General features: G+C 45.8%; 1 long non-coding RNA gene across 1 annotated transcript in view; it reads right to left on the minus strand.

Annotated features, from left to right (window-relative positions):
- Window positions 1-2,307: 2,307 nt before the first annotated feature.
- LOC144761638 (uncharacterized) overlaps window positions 2,308-12,501 on the minus strand; it is a 47,764-nt gene continuing 37,570 nt past the window's right edge. The window contains exons 2-3 of the long non-coding RNA XR_013595829.1: window positions 2,973-3,328; window positions 2,308-2,465 (exon numbers count right to left, since the gene is read on the minus strand). This is a non-coding gene — a long non-coding RNA (uncharacterized LOC144761638). The remainder of the gene's footprint in view (window positions 2,466-2,972; window positions 3,329-12,501) is intronic.

Below are 12,501 nucleotides of genomic sequence, written 5' to 3' on the forward strand. Positions count from 1 at the left end.
GCGGTGAATGTATGACATTGTTCTGCATTCTATCCATCAACTGTTGCTTTTGCTTTTGTCACCCCGAGTGGGACGGGTATGCTCAGACGTGAGTCCCATGCTCTCCATGCCACTGGAATCAAGCTATCCTGGCTGATGAGGTCTGAAAGCCCAAAACCTGTCCTAGGATGCTTGTTTCCAGTCCAGGGAGGACCTGGCTTGTCAGTTAGGGGCTGGACTGTTCCCATGGGGCACAGTGTCAAGACTGATTTGCATATGACTGGGTTTAAACTGGAATGGCATGGTGAGTAAAAAATCAATAGATTTAGGCCCAGATCTCTGTACTGGGGTGAATGTATGACATTGTTCTGCATTTTGTCCATCAACTGTAGTTTTTGCATTTGTCACCCCGAGTGGGACGGGTATGCTCAGACGTGAGTCCCGTGCTCTCCATGCCACTGGAATCAAGCTATCCTGGCTAATGAGGGCTGAAAGCCCCAAACCGGTCCTAGGATGCTTGTTTCCAGTCCAGGGAGGACCTGGCTTGTCAGTTAGGGGCTGAACTGTTCCCATGGGGCACAGTGTCAAGACTGATTTGCATATGGCTGCGTTCAAACTGGAATGGCATGGTGAGCAAAAAAACAATGGATTTAGGCCCAGGACTCTGTACTGGGGTGAATGTATAACATTGTTCTGCATGCTGTCCATCAACGTTTGTTTTTGCATTTATCACCCCGAGTGGGACGGGTATGCTCAGATGTGAGTTCTGTGCTCTCCATGCCACTGGAATCAAGCTATCCTGGCTGATGAGGGCTGAAAACCCAAAAACGGTCCTAGGATGCTTGTTTCCAGTCCAGGGAGGACCTGGCTTGGCAGTTTGGGCTAGACTGTTCCCATGGGGCACAGGGTCAAGATTGATTTGCAAATGGGTGGGTTCAAACTGGAATGGCATGGTGAGCAAAAAACGATGGATTTAGGCCCAGATCTTTGTACTGGGGTGAATGTATGACATTGTTCTGCATTCTGTTCATCAACTGTTGTTTTTGCATTTGTCACACCGAGTGGGATGGGTATGCTCAGACATTAATTCCGTGCTCTCCATGCCACTGGAATCAAGCCAACCTGGCTGATGAGGGCTGAAAGCCCGAAACCGGTCCTAGGATTCTTGTTTCCAGTCCAGGGAGGACCTGGCTTTAAAGTTCGGGCTGGACTGTTCCCATGGGGCACAGGGTCAAGACTGATTTGCATATGGCTGGGTTCAATCTGGAATGGTAAGGTGAGCAAAAAAAACGATGGATGTAGGCCCAGATCTCTGTACTGGGGTAAATGTATGACATTGTTCTGCATTTTGTCCATCAACTGTTGTTTTTGCATTCGTCACCCCGAGTGGGACGGGTATGCTCAGACGTGAGTCCTCTGCTTTCCATGCCACTGGAATCAAGCTATCCTGGCTGATGAGGGCTGAAAGCCAGAAACCGGTCCTAGGATGCTTTTTTCCAGTCCAGGGAGGACCTTGCTTGGCAGTTCGGGCTGGACTATTAACACCATTAAAAAATTAGCTGAATTTATTAGAAGTCTGTGAATACCAGGTAAGTGTAGTTGGGGGTGACTAGGAAGGCCCATTGTGGCTAAGTAGTTATGAGTGCCGTTTGTTAGCATCTCCCGGGGAAGTTCATAGAGCATTTGTATGCCTACAAGCAATTGGAGGGTTACCCAGCATGGGGAGCTGAGGTGGGATGGGGAATGGGCACAGGGTAGGGAGCAATGGGATAAAAGCTTTAAAAAATTTTCTCTATATTACCAAAGAGCTGTTTTTATCTCCAGGAGCCCTAGATCTCTGTACTGGGTTGAATGTATGACATTGTTCTGCATTCTGTCCATCAACTGTTGTTTTTGCATCATACTGATACCTACCACATAGCAAATACCTATCACACCATAGCTTTTTTTGAAGCTCCCAGGATTCCTCTTAACCCCCTCCCACACCCACCCACGATTCACAGTATCATGTTCACCCTTTGGCACCGAAGAGTAGGTGCCTACACATTGGGAGCACACACATGGGTATTAAGCAATGAGGGACACCAGAATGGAGTAGGGGGCCTACACATCAACCCGCACCATTGCGCAAACCCACTCATTCATGCAACCGGCGTCAGCCAGCCCACTACATCCCACACTAGATTGTTAGAAGAGGAATACCTAGGCACAATGTGATGTTTCTTGCTTGTCATGTGTGATGTATAATGGGATGAAGGTTACATAATGTATTAATATCATTGTAAGAGGGCGGGTTTGATAAACAGGCGTGGAGGCGGTAGTGGTGGTTTAATGGAAGTAGGTTTATTGAAAACAAGTGACGATATGACAGGAGTTTGTAAAGATTCTTCAAACTTTTCTTCTTCTTCTGATGTCTCCGGGGAAGTGTCTGGTGATGAAAGGTCTTGTGTGGTCTTCGCCTTGTCTTCAGGACGTGGTTGGTCTCCCTGGTGGCTCATAAGAGAAGGGAGGAATAAATGAAGGGACCGTGAGAAGGACAATAATATCCTAGAGAGGAGTATTTCCCTTCACCACACCTTTAGTGCACATGGCCAGTAGGAAAGTGACAGAGTACGCAATCAATAGGCAATATTCTGTGATGGGTTTAGGTTTTGATAGTAAGGGATATGGGCAGAAGTTTATAGTGCCTAAGATAGAAAGTTAGGAGTGCTCACCGATAAGAGTGCTCACAGTGCCTAGGGCAAAACGATAAGAGTGCTCACAGTGCCTAGGGCAAAACGATAAGAGTGCTCACAGTGCTTACAGTTTGTAGGTTATGAAGGAACAAAATATGTCAACAAAGCGCCGTACGTTTAACCAGCCTATGTTGCAAGTCGTGGTCCGAGTATGTCACCAGATACACAATGCGCGCCAACACCATTAAATAAACAATCCCTCCCCGTATCTTTCCCACCCGCTACCCGCTACAGTCCCCTAGAGGCGATGTCACCCACCGACCCCGCCGTAACTCTTCCCAGAGTCACGGACGCTCTCCAGCATCCACCGGACACCACCAGTCCTCACACAAGCTGTCTTCGTCGACGTCCTGTTCTGGGGTGGGCTGGGTCTCCTCGGGTCCCGCGTCTTCCTGAACCGGGTCCGCACCGTCTTCAAGGGCTCCTGCCTCTTCTACGGGTCCCGCGTCTTCTTTCTCCATCTCCGTCTCTGAACTCCTTACTCCGTCTTCGGCGTGGACGACCGCTTTCTCCGCCCTCGCCTCTTTGTAGAGGTCTCCCATTCGTCCTGCCGTACTGAGTCCGGGTTGTTCCTCCTCCTCTTCCGGGTTACCACCTTCACCACGTCCGAATGCCTGAGGAGACACAGCAAAGGAGCGTGGTTGTTGCAGTCCGACTTTAGGGCAGCGCAAGGTACAGTTCTCGTCTATTCCGGTCTCCTCCTCACAATCATCTAACTGCTTGTGGGCACCTGACATAACGTCTAACTTGCAAATGCATAATGCTGTACCATGGAAAATCAAACTCTCAATAAAAAAATGTAAACAAATAAAAAAACTGTTGTTTTTGCATTTGTCACCCCGAGGGGGACGGGTATGCTCAGACGTGAGTTCTGTGCTCTCCATGCCACTGGAATCAAGCTATCCTGGCTGATGAGGGCTGAAAGCCGGAAAACCAGTCTTAGGATAATTGTTTCCAGTCCAGGGAGGACCTGGCTTGGCAGTTCTGGATGGACTGTTCCCATGGGGCACAGGGTCAAGAGTAAGACTGATTTGCATATGGCTGGGTTCAAACTGGAATGGCATGATGAGCAAAAAAATGATGGATTTAGGCCCAGATCTCTGTACTGTGGTGAATGTATGACATTGTTCTGCATTCTGCCCATCAACTGTTGTTTTTGCATTCGTCACCCCTAAATAGTCCACTGCAAGAGGAACTTGAACCTGGTTGATGATGATGGGCGTTGGCTGGAATATATGTCTTTTAACTTGGAATGTTAATGGTCTTAGGAACCGAGGTAGGGAGAGACTGGTGATGTGTACATTGATGTCTCGCCCACATCATTATTTTGCAGGACACCCCTTTGGCTGCAAGTGAGAGTAGAGATCTCCTTTCCAGGTGCAGATGGGTGGAGAGTTATGTGGTTTCGGATGAAGAAGAGGGTTGTAAGGAGGTGGTGATTTTGGTAAGGAAGGGCACTGGGGTTGAGGTTACATTTTCAAAAACTGATAGCTCTGGCAGGTGGGCCCTGGCTGGTATGAGATGTGCTGGTTTGGAGTTTGTGTGTGTAGGATTTTATGGTCCAAACTTGGATAATCTCCATTATATAGCAAATTTTAAATGGAATTTAAGACATTGCCCCATGGCTTTTGGGAGGTGATTCAAATACGCTATTAGACCCCATTCTGGATGGTTCAACCTGGAGAGGCTGTGTTCAAGCACCCCGGGCTAGACAGGCCCTTAGGAATATGCTCCAGGATTTAGGGTTGGTGGATGAATGGCGAAATCTAAAGGGCCAGATGAGAGGGTATACATTTTGATAAATCAAAAGGGAAACTAGGCTAAAGTGTACACAGTAAATCAAGAGGTATGATGTTCCTAAAGGTGAAACGAAGCAAGAGAAGGAGGAATAGCTCCTATAAGGAGCAAGAGCCCTCACACATCCCAAGAGGTGTCATGCTTCATCATAGGGCAGCTCCTTGATGAGCTAGCGCTGCAATGCCAAATGGGCCCTGCAGGGTGGCTCTTTGCTGAAGATCTTTATAGACCGTAGTCTTGGTCGTTGACATAAAGTGGGTGTGTGTTGTGTATTAAGGTGTTGAGGTGAGTGTGAAAAAGGGTGGGTTAAAAATCACTTTGGTGACCCCACTGAACTAACTTTAATTAGTGGGTTCCATGTCATGAATAAAAGATAGTTAATACTTGGAAAAAAGATGATAATAGTCTCTTCAAGTATTTAACTGTAAGCGGTGGTCGACAGGTCTCATGCCTTAAGTTGACACGATTGATCATGGCATTTCTTCTGGACCTAAAACAACTATTAACTACTCCAAAAACAAGGAGGAAGGAAATTAATACACATCAAAATATTAAAGTGCATTCACCCTTCCTTTTTAATTACACCGTCAATAGTCAGTGCATCCTCGATAAGTAGGAATCTCATCAAAGGGGACCCACGTAGGTGATCAGGACGGCAGACTGCTCCAGGGTGTTGACACCGCTCCGGACTCTCGGATGATAGGTCGGCCACCAGAGTCAGTCGTGACACCACTGTGCGTCCTGTCAAGTATTAAGAGAGCCAAAGAATCTGTCCGACTAAGGAGCAGAAGCAAAGATATGGGGCATCTCCAGCACAGGGGTAAGTGAGCTGTATCTGCTCATGCCAAACCTCTTCAGCACCTATATTCACAACATCTGTGGGAGTGCTGAGATTTAGAAGTTTATTAGACTGTATATCTCTTTGCCAGTGGGCTACAGGACAGCCTCTCCTTACTTTTGATTTATTGGAGCACTGCTGAAGTGCAGTTGCCAGCCTGTCCTTGGGTTAACAGTTAAACTTGGTGAGGCCACTGACATAGCTATGGGAAGGTCCATCTACAAGTTGTTAAGTTGACAGAACTTCCTGAAGTCCTGTTTCTGAGGGAGGGAGTTTGTTATTTTGTGTTCGCTGGCCAGTGTAAACAATGATGTTATGCCTAACCTTTCTACTTTTTCTCTGTTCAACTGTGACTGTATTTACATTTGTGCCCTGGTAATTGTTGATGGCAAATGTCTTTGTGCGTTGTGAGGAGAGCTTTCAGAGGAATGTAGGGCAATGGTGTAAAATATTTGCTCTCTTTTACACCAAAAGAGAAAAAGAGTCTGAGCTAGGCTTACACGTCTCCCTCTAGTACAACATCAAAACACAAATACGACATGGTAACCTGAACTGGAGCATTTAAAGACTTTTAAATGCCTACTCGAAGATTAAATATGCCTGCCACTACAACTTTCCTACTGTGAATCATGGCAATTCCAAGAATTGCATGAGGTGGTCTCAGTCACGTAATGTGACATGCTTCATCTAGGCCACCTCATCCCACCTAGGTAAGACAGCCCAACCTGAGGTCGGTCCTTCCTGATAGTACCATCTTACTGAAGTGGGATGAGGTGCCCTATGTTGAAGAATGTCACATTATGTCAGTGAGCCCACCTCACCCAAAGTTTGGAGTTTCCAGGATGTGTTGTCGTTCTAAAGGGTGAAGTATTGAAGTGGTAGTTGTGTGGGACATTTAGGGGTTTGGAGGTTCTGGAACCGAGCTGGATAGCCGTCAAAGACGCATTTCAGATGCATAGAAAAATATTTAGGAAGGTGTAACTGCAAGTTATTAAGTGTCATCAAAGTATAACATGTGAAAATGTCAATCATGAGCGCATCTCCGATGTGGCAATATCACAAACATGCAAACTAAAAAACTTGGCAGACCTGGTACAAGCAAGGTACATTATGAAATATAAGATTGTGGAAGGACCCAACATGTTGCTACCAATGTGAAAGGGGCCAAGGGGGGAATCTTTAGTATTTAATGTGTTACCCAAATGAAAGAAGAGCTGCCACTACAGGTGACTTGACACATACAGTCAGACAGAGGTGACGGTGAACAGGAGTTAGGGTGAGATCAAGGAATAAGGAGCATCTGTACTAAAAATTAATTGCTTGGATGAGGGTAAACATGTAAAGAACACCATAACTTTTTAAACTTATATGACAACAAATAGCATGGAAGGACATCCAGGAGATTTGGAGCGTAGGGATACTACAAAGAGGTAGTGAATTGTCCACCAAGCAAGGAATAAATGAGTGGCAGGATGCTTGAAAATGTTAAGTGACAATGGTTGTATGACAGAATATATTCAAACAACAATATTGTGCCAAACATTGTCTACAAAAATATCAAATGTACATAATTTGTATGTGAACTACCAAAATAGCAAGTGAAAAATATTGTTGAACAGAATATCATCAATAAACAGTATGCGTATCAAAATATTCGTACATATACCATTCCATGTAATCTATTTAAAATAGTAAATATAAAATAATAATGTAAAATAAATAATTTGTTTTAATTAATGAGTGTTATTGACAAAAATATATAGAGTACACGTAGTAAATGTTATTGTTCAATTAATAAAAAAAATAATGCATATTCGAGAACATAATGATTGAAAGGACACATAAATACGGTTTCATTAATGTTAAAAAGCAATAAAATCCCACATTCACATTTAATCTTGCAAAAATAAGCTTTAAGAACTTTGGGAAACTAGATAAATCAATGATGTCCTTCATGTTCAAACAGTAGCCCAGAGCATCCTTACATGTTTAACTCACACTCGTTAAAAAAACTGTTTTACTAGTAACTATGGGCGGAAAATCCGTTCGGCTCGCGGAATTTGTGGATTTTCTGCAATTTCACGATCCGCGAATCTCGCGAAATTGCCGAAAAATCCGCAAAACTGCTTGCGGGCGGATTTCAGTTAAGGCAGGTGCTCGAGTTGAAGAAAGCTAACTTTGTAACCATTTTAGAATGGCGCCGGCAAGCTGCCAGAGTTGCAACTTGCAAGTAAGCAACTCTGGCAGCTTGCTGGCGCCATTTTAAAATGGTTACAAAGTTAGCTTCAACTCGGGCACCTGCCTTAACTCTGTAAGTGCTTCCTGTGGGCCAAAAATTAAACCTCAATAGGAAGCACTTACAGATATAAATAATGCAGGTGCCCGAGTTGAAGCTCAAATTCAGTAACGTTTTAATCAGCCCAAAACATTAGTGAGCACGGTCGAGGCTGGGCAAGTGTGCTTTAACCCCATATCTGCTGTCGAAAAATAGCTGTAATACCCGAGGGAGGTCTTTGCATCCCTGAGATTCTCAAGCGCAATGCCCTTGTAGTTCCTGTGACCAGCAGGCTGCTTTCTCCTCACCTGCTGCCCTGCTTGCTCTCTGACCCTTTATACACAAGAGGCATGTTGACATGCATAGAAGCGCCACACCACACAGTAGCGGTATCAAACGTCTTCCCGCCCTTTCACAACTATGATGGACAGCTCACTCAAGGGACCTTGGCGCCTTTTGGCGTGGTGGCAGAGTTACAGGCACACATGGTCAGGAGAGACAAATCTTCTGCCCCTTTACGCAGCTGCAGTGTCGGAAAAGCACTTTACATTTACCCAATGAGGTAGCACTTACTGATTAGCCAGTAGAAAGTACTCCAGTTGAGTATAGGTATTGCACAAAACGGTGGCATCTTCGTGGATAACTATGCAGGGCAGGATTCATTCTGGCACGAGGCCCCTGTCACAAAAATTAAACCTCAACAGGAAGCCCTTACAGATATAGCAGGTGCCCAAGTTGAAGCTCAAATTCAAACGTTTTAATCAGCCCAAAACATTAGTGAGCACGGTCGAGGCTGGGCAAGTGTGCTTTAACCCCATATCTGCAGTTGAAAAATAGCTGTAATACCCGAGGGAGATCTTTGCATCCCTGAGATTCTCAAGCGCAATCCCCGTGTAGTTCCTGTGACCAAGAGGCTTCTTTCTCCTCACCTGCTGCCCTGCTCGCTCTCTGACGCTTTATACACAAGAGGCATGTTGACACGCATAGAAGCCCCGCACCACACACTAGCGGTATCAAATGTCTTCCCGCCCTTTCCCAACTATGATGGACAGCTCACTCAAGAGACCTCGGCGCCTTTTGGCGCTGTGGCAAAGTTACAGGCACACATTGTCAGTGGAGACAAATCTTCTGGCCCTACGCAGCTGCAGTGTAGGAAAAGTACTATCATTTACCCAATGAGGTAGCACTTACTGATTAGCCAGTAGAAAGTACTCCAGTTGAGTAGATGGAAATCGCAAAAAAATCCGCGAGTTCGCGGGAAAATACGCGAATTCCGGACTTTTTTGTGATTTTCCGCAAAATTCACCCATACTTAATTACTAGCAAAGGTTTTACTGCGATAACATCTGGCCAGCAACACAGGAGATGGAGAATTGTTTCCTGAGGAAAAAAAACACAACTCATTTTCACCTATATTTCTGCGTTCAGCTGGAATCCAAGCATGTGATGTTGTGCAAATTGTTCCTGTTCATTGCTCTTTTTATGTAATTCTGGTATTTTAATGTATAATACTTATAGTTAGGACCATGTTGCCATAGAAAATTGATTATTTGATTTGCTAATAACTATGGCACAGATTGATGAATCTTCACAAAACTTTACAAAAAGAAAATTCATCCACCTGTTCCTGGAATGTTTGGAATGATCAGCCAAGTAGGAGCCAAGAAAAAGCAGAGTTCCAAATTTTTTTTTCCACATGTAATTTTCCATAGGAAAATTGAACAGCGAAACTGAAAATGCAACTAAATGTAATCACATCAAATTTGGTAGAAAGCTAAATCTTGATCGAGAAAAAATGCTTTTTGCGACTGGGTGTAAATCCATTCAGTAGAGTTTTGCGAAATAAGGTTCACAATTTATGTACATTTCAAAGCATAGAGATCCGAGAACCTGCCATATTAAAAGATAAGATCTGATTGGCTGTCACAACATCAGCAAAGATGTTGCATCACCCGTTTTATAACTGAGGGACCCTGACCCCCTAGAGCCAATACCAGATTTATTTTGTGGACATGACAGCAAATCCTGGGAGGATCCCTTGCATTACCTGCAAAATTGACAAACAAATCGCTTAAACCTTCACATAATACATCACTCACAAAATGTTCAATGAGTGCATCAATAACATTCCAAATGAGAACTGAAATGACATAATTGATAGCAACACTGTGCATGGCAGAGGCGTGAGCTAAAGTTTCTTTAGGGCATGAGTTATAATCAATATACCGTGAATTTCAGTAGTTTTTGAGTTTAAAATGTTACCTTGTCACTGACATATTCACTTAACTATAACGACAGTAGGTAGTTATAGTTAGGAACAAAGTTTCCATTTGAAAAGCATTTTTTGTTTTGCCAATAACTTTGTCACTGCTTGATATTTCAATAAAACTTCCACTTCTTGGTTTAGCTGCTTAGTGTTGAAAGTTTTGGGGTGATAAGTCAAGCAGGAGCCAAAAAAAAGGGGGGTCCCAAAACGCATTTTCTTCATGTTATATCTATGGGGATTTTTCATTTTTTGAACATGACTACAGCCCAAACTGCTGAACGTATTTACACCAAATTTGGCAGAAAGCTAGAGGTTGGTCCAGAAAGCGTGCTTTTTGTCAATATCTGGGGATGCGAGTCCTTGTAGTGGACTGGTGGATCGTACTAAAATTTGAGTGGCTGCTAATACTTCAACCAGGAAGTGTTGGCAGCTATCCTGGGACTCGGCTTGAAGACGAGTCCCACAAAAAATGTTTGAAAAAAGAAAAGGGGGCAGGTTAGGAATACCCTGACCCTGCCAGATATGGGACCCAGCTGGGATTTAAAATCATTTTTTTATTTCACCACAAATTTGTGGGTAGATGCGCAAATCCATAGCAAAATTTTAAAAAAGACAAGCGGGCTGCCGTGCATTTTTATATAAAGCCCACATGTGGGACACATCCTGGGGGCCTATTAAAAATAAAGGAGGGAGCACAAGGGCCCCCCTCCTAGGGGTTAATTAAACTCCAGGGACTACCACTGGGGTTATTGTTCTGATTTATGCAGACATGCCTGCACGGAATCCCTGTGCCCGAGGGACCATCACTTCCATGGGGCTTGTTTATTTAATTACTGGAGGGGGCCTCTTGGACCCCCTCCCAGCCCCAGGGAATACCACCTCCCTGGGGCTTTACAGGCAATAATGTGGGTGGGCTGTGTGGACCCCCTCAGCCCCTGGGGCCACCACCTCCCCATTGCTTTAACTTTATCGATGGGGGCCATGCGGACCCCCCAGGCCCATGGACACCACCTCCCTGGGCTTTATTCAAAGAATGTGGGGGTGCGCAGACCTCCCCACATCCCTGGGGTTTATATATCATTTATGTGGGTGGGTTGCAAACCCCCGCAGTCCCAGGGACTGCCACACCTCCATGGAGCACTTTTTTAAAAGGAGTGGGCCATGTGGCCCCCTCCTGGATCCCTAGATGGCCCTGGGGACCGCCACCCCCTCAGGGATGGCTTCAACAATGTCCCGGGGTGCCCACCCCTGGGACATTGTAGTTTGCTAAGGCTTGGCACTGCTCCTGCAAAGCCATAGCTGATTTGAATAAGTGAGAGCATGTAAAATACTCTTGCTTACTCAAAGCAGAGCAGAATTGCTTTCGGACAGAAGGAGCTGCATATTCAGCGGTTCCCTCTGTCCAGAAGCAAAGCCGCCTCCCGCAGGAGACAGGGAGCCAACAGGGTCCCCAGGGGCCTTTAGGCTTCACCCCGGTCCCCAACATGAATAAAATGGGTGTCCTGGGTGGGATCAGGGCACCCAGTACTGTAGCCCGGCCAGGGGGAAAGGGACCCAGGGCCAATGAGGGTGCCCATGTGACCCAACAGCGGGGCCACATGGGCATCCTCCTGATTTTAAATGAAAAAAATAAACAAAGGGAAGGCTCCAGGGATGGGGTCTCTGGGGCCAGAAGGAGGGCCATGCAGCCTGCTTCCCTTAATTTGAAAAACAATTAAAGAAAGAAAAGAAAGGCCCGACCTCGGGGAATGCGGTACCCGGGGCAGAAATCTGCCCAGGGAAGAATGGCTGCATAGCCTCCCTTCCCTTAAAAAGAAACGAAAATATTTTAAAAAGCTAGCAACTCACAAGAGGCCACGCCCCCTTTCTCACCTTCTCTGTAAATGCACCTCCTAGTGTGCTGCTGATTGAGGGGTGAAGTCCCCTGGCTGCTGAGGGTCCATAGGGGCCAACGAGACCTCCTGTTCCCTCCAGTAAGCCCTACACAGTGGTCTTTCTGAGTGGTGGTCGGAGGCCACACCCCTGTTCTCCACCACTCTGCAAATTCATCTCTCGGCACACTGCTGGTGGGGGGATGATGTTCCCTTGCTTCCTGAAGGACTACTAGTTGGGCAGAGAATTCCACTTTAGACCTGTGGCCCTCAGGAGTAAATTGGAATTCATTCCCCAACCAGGAGCATGTCAGGAGGTGTGTGTGCAGAGTGGTGGAGAAAAGGGGTGTGGCCTCCACATCCTCTCAGCAATCCCAGTGTCAGAGAGCATCCCAGGGGACATCATCCCCCAACTACCACAACGCCAGGAGGCGCGTTTACAGAGTGGTTGCGAAGGGGGCGTGGCCTCCGGTGAATTACTGTAGGCTTGTTTTCTCCATTTTTTAATGGGAGGGTCCTGCGTGGCCCCCTTTCACTGGGCCACTTTCAGCCACAGGGACTTCCCCGGGGCACAGGCCTTTTCTTTTAATTAACAAATATAATTTATACGGAGGTGGTCCCTGGAGCCAGAGGTCCGCAATGTACCCCCTGCATATATATGATTTGAGCCCTGGGGAGATGGTGGCAACTGGGCCTACAGGGCGAGAGTGGGTCTCCCTGAATTTCTATTTATTATTTAT

This window comes from Lissotriton helveticus, chromosome 6 (genome assembly GCF_964261635.1).
Source record: "Lissotriton helveticus chromosome 6, aLisHel1.1, whole genome shotgun sequence".
In the NCBI taxonomy this organism is placed as follows: Eukaryota; Metazoa; Chordata; class Amphibia; order Caudata; family Salamandridae; genus Lissotriton; species Lissotriton helveticus.